Source organism: Moschus berezovskii, chromosome 4 (genome assembly GCF_049115385.1).
Source record: "Moschus berezovskii isolate FMDL1 chromosome 4, NW_MosBer_1.0, whole genome shotgun sequence".
NCBI classification, from domain to species: Eukaryota; Metazoa; Chordata; class Mammalia; order Artiodactyla; family Moschidae; genus Moschus; species Moschus berezovskii.
The window spans coordinates 100,704,392-100,717,769 of record NC_142463.1 but is presented as its reverse complement, the minus strand read 5'-3'; the positions used below and the strand labels follow the sequence as shown (position 1 = coordinate 100,717,769).

The 13,378-nt window shown below is 44.9% G+C and overlaps 1 long non-coding RNA gene and 2 other non-coding genes across 6 annotated transcripts in view; 1 reads left to right on the top strand and 2 right to left on the bottom strand.

Moving 5' to 3' along the window:
- The window catches only part of LOC148778125 (uncharacterized), a 45,649-nt gene extending 40,157 nt beyond the window's left edge, over positions 1–5,492 (top strand). Inside the window, exons 4-5 of one of the 4 annotated variants that reach the window (XR_016037288.1) lie at positions 1,318–1,392; positions 3,756–5,492. This is a non-coding gene — a long non-coding RNA (uncharacterized LOC148778125). The remainder of the gene's footprint in view (positions 1–1,317; positions 1,393–3,755) is intronic. The other 3 variants (XR_016037289.1, XR_016037286.1, XR_016037287.1) reach the window with 3 other exon arrangements.
- TRNAN-GUU (transfer RNA asparagine (anticodon GUU)) lies at positions 3,898–3,971 on the bottom strand. The gene has a single exon. It is a non-coding gene; the product is annotated as a tRNA-Asn (tRNA).
- A 6,444-nt stretch (positions 5,493–11,936) lies between the features above and the next one.
- LOC148778124 (U1 spliceosomal RNA) lies at positions 11,937–12,100 on the bottom strand. The gene has a single exon (XR_016037358.1). It is a non-coding gene; the product is annotated as a U1 spliceosomal RNA (small nuclear RNA).
- Between the last annotated feature and the right edge of the window lie 1,278 nt (positions 12,101–13,378).

Sequence of the window (13,378 nt, the reverse complement as noted above, 5' to 3'; positions counted from 1 at the left end):
TTCAATAATAAATACATGGAAAATTAAGCAAATGGAAAAGTAACATAATTGTTACTGCCAAGGGAAAAATATATTCAAAAAGTGATCACGTTAAATTCTGTTAATAGTTTGTATAGTAAAAATGATCATCATTAATCTCTCAAAATCATGACATAAGCATATTGATACATTAAGGTTTCCCAGAGAAACAGAACCAATAGAAGATACACACATATGTATATAGAAATTTAGTTTGTATACAGAGATGTTATCGTGGAGGATAGTAAATCTAAAACTCTTCAGGGTAGGCCAACAGGCTGGAGACCCAGGGAAGAACTGATGTTGTAACTCTAATCTGAAAACAGTCTAGAGGCAGAATTCTTCCTTCCTTTGGGGATCTAAGTCTTTTTCTCTTAGGGCTTTCAATGGATTGGATGAGGCCTACTCACATTTTGGAGGGTAATCTGCTTTACTCAGAGTCTACTGACTTAAACGTTAATCTCATCTAAAAAATACCTTCAAAGGAACATCTGGATTAATTTTGACCCCAGATCTGGGTACCATGGCCTGGCCAGATTGACACATAAAATTAAACATCACAGTTGGGAAAATGGAAAAGTGGAACATGTATACGTGTGTGTAGTGGTAAGTGTAGTGGGAGTATGAAAAGGAGAGATAAAGTGCCTAAAACTGGAAAATCAAGAATTAACAATATTTGTTTATAGAAACAGATTAATAACCAATCATTGATTAAAAGAATTTAAAGTATTTACTTCTAGGGAGCAGGAAATGGCAGAAAGGTTCAGGGGACTGTCAGTTTTCATTTCCAGGTTTGTAAGTGTTTGACTTTCTAAACTATGTGCGTATATAAGCTTGCTAAAAATAAATACTAAATAAAAAAGCTTTTCAAATGTTGTAATGTTTCAAGTATTTTACCAATTTGTTGTCTTTTGAATATTGTAGAGGAACAGTTCTGCTGTGGCACCCAGGTGACCTTCTATGTATTTGCACAGGCCACACAAGCGAAGACTTGAAGTGAAACTATTGTGAAACTTACCACAAGGCAAAGGACCTTGTGATTGTCCCCAAACAGGAGAGGATGGGAGGCTTGTGAAAAGCAGCCAGGAGACAGTTTCCATTCCCCTCCTTGTCTACCCTGGGACAGTTTTTCATTGCCTTGCAACTTCTAATCACACTTAAGGCATTCGCCTTACCTCCTCACTACCTCTCTGAGGACAGCTGCAGACTGTAAAACTCTTAGCTGCAGTCTAGAATTAACTCCTCAATAACAGGGTATCCCACAACTTGCATTGCAGTCACTGACCCCTTTTGTTTCAGTGACATCCCTTTGGATGTTGGAGATGAGGAGTCGTGAAGTCTATACCTTCAACTACTCTTCCTTTTGCTGTATATGTAAGTAATAAGCCGTCTGAATCTAAAAGTGGCTTGTCATTGCAATGAGAAGGCCGTGCACCTCAACTAGAGAAAAGCCTGTGCAGCAACAAGGACCAGGCACAGTCAAAAATAGAAAAAATAATGACAATAATAAAAGTGACTTATATCTTTACAGGCTGAATCACCCAGGCCTTGGCTTTGCCAGATGTTGAGTGCTTCATTTACCTTTTTTTTTTTTAACCTACATATGTACATGTGAAAGTGGCTCAGATCTGTCCAACTCAGTCCATGGAATTCTCCAGGCCAGAATACTGAAGTTGGTATCCTTTCCCTTCTCCAGGGGATCTTCCTGATCCAGGAATCAAATCGGGATCTCCTGCATTGCAGGCAGATTCTTTACCAACTGAGCTATCAGGGAAACCCTTTTTTAGCTAAACAAATTCTTAAACTTTTTATTTAGATAAAAGTATTGTTTTTTTTTTCTTTCCCTAGGGATTTTGAGTTTTATGTCATTCTTGGAAAAAAATTTTCCCTACAAGACAGTAGAATTTTTTTAGGGGTATTTTCTGAAGGAAGAAAGTTGTAATTGTTCTTCTGCTAATGAGCTGAACAGATGCAATGAGCTCTCAGATAACTTTGTGGCATATTCCCTGAGGCCCTCTGAAACCCAGACCTGCTGAGGAGTAAGAGGGTTTCCTGGGACGTCCCAACTCAGGATTCTTGGGCTCTAAGAAAGGGATGCAGTCACTAAATAGATGGTGCAACATCTTAGGGCTATCTATAGTGAAGAGCAGTTACTAGGCCTGACTGGCCAAGGGGAGAGAGCTGTTTCTAGAACCTGGGAAAGCAATAGATGTAGGTAAGACTGTAACTATAATATAGTGCCACCAGACAGTAACTGTCCTGGGGAATGGTAAAGAACACAACTACTGCCAACCTGCAGGAAACAATTACCCTGACTTCATATTCCTCCCACCCTCCCCATTCCCAGTCAGTACATCCCATTGGCTGTAGCCAACAAGAAGCAGTGGGCAGTCTTTCTGCACAGTTCAAGAAGACTCTTTCTGGGGTGTCTAATAGGGTAGCTAATGATGAGAATATATCTGGAGGAACAAATGAATAATACCCAGCAAATACAGTCTTTACATTCTTGAAATTAAAAATAAATAGTCGCATGTGCTCTCTCTCCTCCACCTGCACTGCTTACCCTGTTATTAACTTCTTGCACTGGTGTGGTACATTTGTTAAATTGATGAACCAGTATTGATTCATTATTATTAATGTTAATGGTTTCCACTGGGTTCATGCTTTGTGTTGTATTGTTCTAGTCCTGAGATTTTTAATTGTGAAAGCATCTCATCAGCTGCATTTTGGTATCAAATAGGTTTTTCAAACAAGTTTTTTTTTTATTTCCTGAATTCTTTCATTTATTTGAGAATATTTATTTGTTGTTTTTAGACCTGTATGATATCTGGACTGGAGATATTTATGTATATATATTTTAAACTGGCTGCTTTTCATACCATAGCTAGATTCTCTTTTCCACAAAAATACTGGTAATGCAACTGAAATTTCAAAATGTAGAGGTTTTAGATTTTTTCTTTTCATTTTTGTTTGTTAAATTAATTATCTATGAGCTTCTAGCTCAAGTCAGACAAGCAAACAAGGGGAGAAAGAAGCAAAAGAAAATTCTGTAGAATTTCTAGATCCCAACTCTTTAAGAAGTCATAGAAATTGGCCAGTCATGGCTGGCCTTGTGGCTTCAGCATCCTATAATCAAGTTTGAGTTACAGCAGGTGAATATAGCCTGGCTTGCCCAAGGTTTTTAATATATATATTTATAAAGTAGATGACTATTTTGTTATAAAAATCATAAAGTCATGCTGTTGACTTTATTAACAATATTTTTTTTATATTTTATTAAAAATAAGTTTGTTTATTGATAACCATCAGGTTGGTATTTGGCCTTTGGGAATGAGTAGTGGAGGTGAGAATTTTCTCAGTATATGTACCTTTCTATAATTCCTTGATTTTCTGTGTATAAACACACACACACACAAACACAATCTCTCCAGGAAGAAAAAAATAGAAGAATTACACAAGACAACTTCTCTCCCACTCATGTGACTATTAAGTCTGTGCAATTAAGTCACTATGAAGGCATTTTAGACACTTGAGAGGAATGTCTATGTTACCACCCATTCTGCACTGAATGTCCCAAATTCATTTGTTGAAACACTAACTCCCCAGTGTAACAGTATTAGGAGGTGGAGCCGTTGGCAGGTAGTTAGGTTAAGATGAGTTCCTGAGGGTGTAGCCCTCGCTAATGCTGGGATTAGTGTCCTTATAAAAACAGAAGAAACAGCAGTTTCCTCTCTCAGTGTACAGGCCTGCAAGCCTCTGGGAAGAAGACCCTTGCCAAGAACTATATCTGTCCCAGACTCTGACCTTGGACTTTGCAGCCTCCAGAACTTTGAGATAACCTGAAATTGCAAGAAAGGACTTTGAGCAAGTAAAATGGTACGTCCCTGGGTGGGCTCGAACCACCAACCTTTCGGTTAACAGCCGAACGCGCTAACCGATTGCGCCACAGAGACACAGAAACCTCTCGCTTTAAATTTGTGACCTGATCCCAGAAATTGCTTTTCAGCCTCTCGCCGGGACTCTCCCATATTTCAGAAACCGGAGGTGTGTGCGCGAGACCCTGAAGCCCAGAGTTAGTGTCGCTGGTAACGTTTGGACATCGATAGAACTTCTGGGAGTCAGCTAAGGGGCTCTGACGGCCGAAGGCCAGATCCACAGCCTTCCCACTCAACGCCCGCCCTGCGCCAGGTGACTACCGCAGCCTCCCGGGCTGGGGGCGTACACGTTACCACTCCGTGCCAAGGACAGGAACCGGCTGTGCCCCCACTGCCTTGCCCACACCCTATGCCTCCGGCTGTGGACTCTAACCCGCAGGCTCCTCGGAATTGCTCGCGATGCAGCGGGTCCTCCAGGGCAGGGCCTCGCACCTGGTAGTTCAGTTCAGTTGCTCAGTCATGTCCAACTCTTTGCGACCCTCTGGACTGCAGCACGCCAGGCTTCCCTGTCCATCACCAACTCCCGGTGCCTACTCAAACTCATGGCCATCGCACCTAGTAGGAACTCCTAAATGCCGGGCGAAGGATGCATACTACCCCAAGGTCCTAGGGCAACCAAGAATTCCAGTGTGTGCTATATAAGCTTTTGGACCTACGAGGATCTCTGGAAACGGAAGGCGGGAAAGGTTTCTCCAAGCCGGAGGCGCTTTTGTTCCCGGAGCTGATTAAGAACAAGGCAAAGTCTCGACTGTGGACTCGTGCGCGCTGGGACCGAAGCGAGCTCCCCACCGAGGACTACGACTCAGTCGCAGTCTGGGGTCGTCCGTCCTGAGGGGAGGGGAGGGTCGACCAGGGAAAGCTGAAGAAGAGAAGAAAGCGAGTGGGAGTGGAGGCAGCCTGGGGAGGGACGGAGAGTGCGCGTGCTAGTGCTCTGGCCACTGAGGGAAAAGGCCAAAAGTAAACGGAAAATGCCTATTTTCGTTAGATCGCTTTGATTACCCTTTCCCTGCCTCTTTTCTGTCGGCCACCGCGCTGACCACGATTGTTTACTCTTGTATGCTCTCGAATTGGAATGACTGATGTTCCTCTCTGAAACGCTTGTTTAAAAACCACCACGCCCTGAGGAGTTCAAACCTCTAAGCGGGTGGCGGCCCCGCGCGGTGGAGGGAGCACCCCGGGCTCACCACAGGAGGGTTGAAGACGCCCCCAAGGCGGCTCCGACTCCGCCCCAGCCCTCTGCGGCTGGGAGTCGGCGGCGCACTGCCTCTCCGCCCTCCTTGCCGAGGAATGTTAAATGTTACTAACCTGGCATACTGTCAAGTAGATGCCCTGTCAGAGAAGGCCTAGTATCATTCCTGGAGTAATGCTGATTGTTTACTAAAGGTAGGATGATGACAACTGTAGCTTTAATCCCACATTAATAGAGCTGGAAGTCCACAATAGTTTTGTAGTCTTGTGTGGGCTACCTGCAAGCAGGAGCTCTGTCTTTTTTCCCACAGTAATAAAATTAGCTAATACTCTATTTATCGATATGCGTGTTCCTGGATTTCTTATTTCTTATTTCCCCAACAGCCCCCACAGAAGAGGTGGAAGATGCAGCGGTGGCCGGGGTGGGGGGTGGGGGCGGTGCTGAGACACAGAAAGCGCATTTGGTGCTGGGTGAACTCTCCTTTGTGACCTTGGAGACAAGTACTCAGAATTGTCGTGGAGTGTCAGAAAATTCCAATAACAGGACTAAGAAGGTGGATGTGGTAAATCTCATTCCTGGGATGAACTGGAAAAGATCCCTCTGTCTTGGATGTCTGAAGTTCCATCTGGGCGGAAATGAGCAGGGAGAGGCCTTTCTACAAGACCCGGAGAAGGGTGAAGTTGCTCCCTCAACCCGACCCCACCTCTGAGCAATAGTTTCTGCCCACTAGCTCCGTTTCTCCTTGAGCTCAGAAGTAGCATGGTAGCAGGCCTGGTCCGTGACTTACTGCTGATGAGCCCTGGAGAGGAGGGAATCCATTACACTTATTACAAACCTGTTTCCTCATTAGCAGCTCTCCAACTTTGTCTTCGGTCTTCACTAAGCCGTTTTACATTTGGGCAACTGATCCCAAGCTGGTAGGGAGGAAAGCTCATGACTCTTCATCCTGCTAGCTCAGTTTGTAGCATGCAAAACTTCTAATTTCAAAGTCTTGAGCACAGCCCAGCATCCAGTGCATTTTATTTGGTTTTCTTTGGATTAGTAGCTGCAGTTTCAGGGCTCTACTGCTTCCCACAGTGGCCACAAGGGAGCTTGTGGTCCTTCTCATTGGAACTCTGTTCCAGGAACCACTACTTTTTCTGTTTGAATAGTAAAAATAGTGATGTAAATATCAATAACCTCAGATATGCAGATGACACCATCCTTATGGCAGAAAGTGAAGAGGAACTCAAAAGCCTCTTGATGAAAGTGAAAGAGGAGAGTGAAAAGGTTGGCTTGAAGCTCAACATTCAGAAAACAAAGATCATGGCATCTGGTCCCATCACTTCATGGGAAATAGATGGGAAACAGTGGAAACAGTGTCAGATTTATTTTGGGGGGCTCCAAAATCACTGTGGATGCCGATTGCAGCCATGAAATTAAAAGATGCTTACTCCTTGGAAGGAAAGCTATGACCAACCTGGATAGTGTCTTAAAAAGCAGAGACATTACTTTGCCAACAGAGGTCCATCTAGTCAAGGCTATGATTTTTCCTGTGGTCATGTATGGATGTGAGAGCTGGACTGTGAAGAAAGCTGATCGCCGAAGAATTGATGCTTTTGAACTGTGGTGTTGGAGAAGACTCTTGAGAGTTCCTTGTACTGCAAGGAGATCCAACCAGTCCATTCTAAAGGAGATCAGTCCTGGGTGTTCATTGGAAGGACTGATGCTGAAGCTGAAACTCCAATATTTTGGCCACCTCATGCGACGAGTTGACTCACTGGAAAAGACTCTGATGCTGGGAGGCATTGGGGGCAGGCGGAGAAGGGGACGACAGAGAGTGAGATGGCTGGATGGCATCACCGACTCAATGGACATGAGTTTGAATGAACTCTGAGAGTTGGTGATGGACAGGGAGGCCTGGCGTGCTGTGATTCATGGGGTCTCAAAGAGTCGGACAGGACTGAGCGACTGAACTGAACAGTAGTTTTAATTCCTCTGAGGCTGGCAGAACCCATGATCTCTTATTTTGCACCACTCCAACTCTAGGGTTATCTTGGGTCTAAGCATGGAAGGTTGATTGTGTAAGCTCAACCTTCCTGCTCATTCTTTCTATGATGCTGTGGAAGCCCCAGAGACAACTGTATTTGATTCTGTGCATTAAAATTCATTGATTTAAGAAGGCTGTGGAGGTTTCAGCAGATCACTAAAGGAGGTTTTTGGCAGAAGAAAGATTAAAAACCCAAACACATAGAGGCATTGGTGGGACCAAGCCCCTGGCCCTGGGTGCAGCCTAATTACAGGCGGGGAAGAAATGGAAAGGAAGACTCAGAAGAAAGAAGGGCAGAACTGGGAGGAAGAATAGGAAAGGGGAGGAAAGAGACAGATTCAAAGGAGAAATTTAGTCACTGGTCCCCAGTTATATGACAGCTTCTCTCTCTAGGCCTCCCCTAGCAACCTTTATCTTAAGGCAGACACCCTTCCAACCATCTGATTCTGGGAATTCTAACATTTCCTATTAGGTATTCCAAGCCTACACCAAGTGCCCTCTTGTCCCTTTTAGATAGCTTTATGCTAATCCTTTCTTTTGTGGTCCTAGGAGAGTTTGCAGGAGAGAAAACTTCACTTTAAGTCTCTTTGGGTCTCCAGCTAGGCCTAAGAATTAGATTGACATAAGACAGACTTACAGGAGGAAAACATACTGATTGTCACATGTCCATGGGAACTCCAATAGAAAAGTGAAAACCCAAAGAACTGGCTGTTGCTGCTGCTAAGTCGCTTCAGTTGTGTCCGACTCTGTACAACCCCATAGACGGAAGCCCACCAGGCTCCCCCGTCCCTGGGATTCTCCAGGCAAGAACACTGGAGTGGGTTGCCATTTCCTTCTCCAATGTGTGAAAGTGAAAAGTGAAAGTGAAGTCGCTCAGTCGTGTCCGACCCTTAGCAACCCCACGGACTGCAGCCTACCAGGCTCCTAGACCTAAGCATTTATATACTAGGTTGAACAGAGAGGTGATGATGGAAAATTTATATGGGAAGACTAAAGGAAGATATGAGTTAACAAAATCTGTTTGTGTGGATTTCTCTGGGCCTTGACTTCCTGTCTCTGGTGATAAGCATGTACTTGCTGTTTTCCAAATGCCTTTAGCTCAAAATAATCCTTAGGCCAAATTGGCATGTTTTGGAGTAGCATGTAGTTGAAGCATTGGAACATAGCCAAAGAACAGGATACTGAGCTGTATCTCCTCGTGGTGCTGTGAGGTCACCATGCTGAAAGTGAATTCAGCAGGCCCAGATCAGCCTTAGTAGCACTTGTTAATAAAGTTTAAAAAAAAAAATTCTTCAGCCAGGTCATTTGTAAATATGGAAAACAATGTTCAAATTATTTAGACATCATAATGCTCCCACTCCAGTATTCTTGCCTGGAGAATCCCATGGACGGAGAAGCCTGGGAGGCTACAGTTCACGGGGTCGCAAAGAGTCGGACACGACTGAGCGACAGAACGGAATGCTCCTCCCTAAACCTTAATTTTAAAGTCACTGGAAATAATCCAGGACTTCCACCTACAGCCATAGTATAATAATGTCACCAGACTAGACTTCTTGCCTTCAGTTCAGTTCAGTTCAGTTGAGTTGCTCAGTCGTGTCCGACTCTTTGAGACCCCATGAATCGCAGCACGCCAGGCCTCCCTGTCCATCACCAACTCCCGGAGTTTACCCAAACTCATGTCCATTGAGTTGGTGATGCCACCTAATCATCTCATCCTCTGTCGTCCCCTTCTCGTCCTACCCTCAGTCTTTCCCAGAATCAGGGTCTTTTCAAATCAGTCTGCTCTTTGCATCAGGTGGCCAAAGCATTGGAGTTTCAGCTTCAACATCAGTCCTTCCAATGAACACCCAGGACTGAGCTCCTTTAGGATGGACTGGTTGGATCTCCTTGCAGTCCAAGGGACTCTCAAGAGTCTTCTCCAACACCACAGTTCAAAAGCATCAATTCTTTGGCGCTCAGCTTTCTTCACAGTCCAACTCTCACACCCATACCTGACCACTGGAAAAATCATAGCCTTGACTAGACAGACCTTTGTTGGCAAAGTAATGTCTCTGCTTTTTAATACACTATCAAGGTTGGTCATAACTTTCCTTCCAAGGAGTAAGCGTCTTTTAATTTCATGGCTGCAATTACCATCTGCAGTGATTTTGGAGCGCCCCCCCCAAATAAAATCAGCTACTGTTTCCCCATCTATTTCCCATGAAGTGATGGGACCAGATGCCATGATCTTTGTTTTCTGAATGTTGAGCTTCAAGCCAACCTTTTCACTCTCCTCTTTCACTTTCATCAGGAAGCTCTTTAGTTCTTTTTCACTTTCTGCCATAAGGGTGTGTCATCTGCATATCTGAGGTTATTGATATTTCTCCTGGAAAGTTTGATTCCAGTTTGTGCTTCTTCTTGCCTTAAACAACCATAAAAATGGGCAAAATGTGTGAAGCACGTGGTTATACACACTGGACAGAGGCAGTGCACGACTGTGAGTGCCCGAGAGAGAGTTGTGGAAATGACCTGATGGTGGTACAGCAAGTTGGAATTCCAGCAGAGCATGGTGCTCACACAAAGCTAAGGCAGAGATCAGAGGGCAGCTGAAACAACTAGAATCTGTAGAGAACCAGAGAGAACAGTTTACAGGCTAGTTTTCAAAAGTCTATATTGGGTCTCCTGCCAGTCATTTGCTGAGTGCTAGGCTGCTCATGCGGAGAAGGCAATGGCATGCCACTCCAGTACTCTTGCCTGGAAAATCCCATGGACAGAGGAGCCTGGTGGGCTTCAGTCCATGGGGTCGCTAGGAGTCGGCACGACTGACTGACTGCACTTTCACTTTTCACTTTCTTGCATTGGAGAAATGACGACCCACTCCAGTGTTCTTGCCTAGAGAATCCCAGGGACAGGGGAGCCTGGTGGGCTGCCGTCTATGGGGTTGCATAGAGTCGGACACGACTGAAGCGACTTAGCAGCAGCAGCAGCAGGCTGCTCATGGGTGGAGCGTTATGCAAGGCTTATGGGACAACAGATGCTATGGGATGAAAACCAGAACAGAGATTTTAGAAGTCTCTGCTGGCAACACTGGAATTCAAGGCCTTGTTAACTCAGTATCACCCTGAGCATTCAGCTGATACTCCAGAAAGATTGTTTTAGGAGGAAGACCATACCCTAGTGTAAGGCCTACTCTTGATCCTCCCCAAAAAAGTGTAAAACTAAGACCTGACAAGGTTAGCAGGGTTTGGAGGTTGAGTCACACCAAGGAGGGCTTTGGACTTTCCACAGATTTACCAACACAATCCATAAATCCAGCCCTACACAAGTTCAAAGTCATTGGCTAGTAATCAAAGTGCTTAGTAGAACAAAAGTTGATACATTTTGGAGAAGATACCAGAATCCAGAGTATCTATAATGTATCATTCAAAGAGTCCAGTAAACAAAAGTGAAACATGCAAAGAAACAGAAAAATGCTACCGATTCAACACATAGTTTTAAAAAGAAAAAAAGAAAAGACAACTCCAAGATGTCTCAGATATTGGATTTAGCAGACTTTAAAGAACGGTTGTAGATACTAGCTGAGGTTGGGAAAGTAGAAATAGAAATGGTTGTCATATCTGTTTGGACCCTGGGAAGAGCTCCGGAGGTCACCAGCACTGTTACCCCTCACAAAGGTAATTTATCTGCTGGTACAAACAGACTCATAGCAGTTTATACTTCCTACCAGATGTCCTCTTACTGTTTCACAGCTCTTGGGCCAGGTTTTGTTCTTTGAGAAAGAGCTATAGAAGGATAGTTCTATTTTTAGGGTTGGGAGTTTAAAAGCAATGAGACTGAGGCAGGTTCTATCTAGCTCTTCCTTGTGAGCTTCACTTCTCCATTAGGACGCTCAGGTACCCAGCAAAAACTGTTGAATCTAATCCATTGCAAGTTTCTGTTATTAAAAACGTTTTAAAAACTCAAACTGTGTAAACTCTAAGGTGACACGGAAAGTGCATTCAAAATGGAAGCAAGAATAGTGAAGTTCAAAGGATGTGTATGAAGAAATACTTATCTACTGGCAATAAAGTAGAGTCGGGAATGGCTTAGCGACTAAACCACAGCAACATCATGTCATATTACCAAGTGAGTAAGTACGCAAAGTTGGTCTCAGCATTAGAACACGACAATCATCAGTAACACCCGTAGCCAAAAAAAAAAAAAACTGCACTAAAAAAAAAAATCACCACTGTCCCGACTACAAGAGATCAAACTTATCAATCCTAAAGGAAATCAGTCCTGATCATTTGTTGGAAGAACTGATGCTGAAGTTTCAATAGTTCGGCCACCTGAGGCGTAGAACTGGTTTATTGGGGAAAAACCCCGAAGCTAGGCGACATTAAAAGCATAAGACAATTTGAGAACAGAAAAACATACAGTTTCATACTATCACCACGTGAATTTCAGTAACGTCAGGGTGATGGAGAAGGACTATTGAAGCGTGCTCCAATCTGCGGGATATCAGAAAACTCCATAAAATTAATTTATAGTCCGCCTAGGTGAAGCTCTAGATTTTCAGTAATTGTGAAAAAATCATGTGAAAAGCTAAACAAATACCTGAACGATGAATGATCAGTGATCTTTGAATTGGGGTATTTCAGAGTACTGTCGACAATCTTTTGGACCAAAATAGAAAAAAAAAAAAATCCTAACCAACCATACTGTAAGAAACACTGCTTAAAAACACTAAACAGAAAAAGTAAGATACAGTCTTGAAAAACAACCAAAATTTAATAAATGAAACAACCTAATATACTAACCTATTAATACACAGACCACCACAAACTATGCAGTCGAGTTTCCCACATTTGGGGAAATCGCAGGGGTTAGCACATTCGGAGTACAATGGGTAAGCCTCGCCCTGGGAAAACCACCTTCGTGATCATGGTATCTCCCCTGCCAGGTAAGAGATGTCTGCCTGCCGCCCCGCCTCAACCTCATACGCCCTGCACTGTACACATGCTCACTTTACTCCCCGCACCCCCGAGCCTTCTGGGACCTTCCACACGGCGGATCCACGCACGTTCAAGCAAAAAGTCCTGCATTCTCTCCCACGCCACGGGAGACCGTATCGTGTTTCAGCACCAGACGACGGACCAGCAGCCCCCGCGCTCACATATCTCCATACGACACGCCCCGCCCGTGACGTCACCGGGAATCCGCGCGCGCTTCCCTCCAGCCCACGCCCCGCCCTAGTCCCCGCCTCCCTCCTGCCACGCCGTCCGGCCCGGCCAAGCGGCCGGCGGGCGCCCTCTGGGGGAAGTGACGTCCGCCTCCCGCTCCGGTTCTCCCTCCCACCCTCTACGTGTTGGGACCCGGGGCGCTAGGCTGCCTGCCTAACGTTTGTCCTGCCCAGCACCGGTCTGGCGGTCGGCTGAAGCCTGTGCACCTACCTTTTTTCAACTAACGGCGTTCAGTGGGGAGAACGGAACATCTAGCAGTCCGGGGGAAACCGCTTCCTTTCAAATCCCGTTGTCTTTGTGATGTAGTGTTGTGTGTGTGTCTAGTAAAACGCATTAGGCGTCACGGCTGGCCGTGAACTCAGTTCCATTCGTGAAAATTGTGTCATTCATCAAAAATGTGACTCATTTTGTTTCCAGCTTCAGGTGTGGTTTTGACTTTGACCAGATTTTAACACCTGTCTGTATCCTCTGTCTTATTGAGACAGGCTGGGACCTGGGACCCTTTGCTGCGGTGTTTGCACCTGGACACAGTGAGGCAGGAATTCCATGCGCCCCACGCTGAGCAGCTGGAATCTGTCTCCTATGGACAGATACTCCAGACTAAGGACAGGGGCTTCCCTAGTGGTCCACTGGCTAAGATTCCACACTTCCCAATGCCTGGGGCCGGAGTTGGATCCCTGGTCAAGGAACTAGATCCCATCTGGGACAACTAAGTGTTTTCATGCTGCAACTAAATATCCCATGTACCTAATAATTTTTTTTTAAGCTTCTTTAAGATAAGGATATTAGGAGGAGCAAGGAAGAGCTGAGTCCCGCTTGGATAGAAAATAAGGAGACCACATATTTCGTATTTTTGAGGTCAAGGAGATCGTTGCAGACTATCCATGCTTACAAAGTTTTTCCTGGGTCAAAAAGGAGGTAGACGGAGCCACCCCTTAATAGGTGGTGTCAACCTCCCCCTAGGCCTCTGCGCTGGAGAGGCAATGACACCCCACTCCAGTACTCT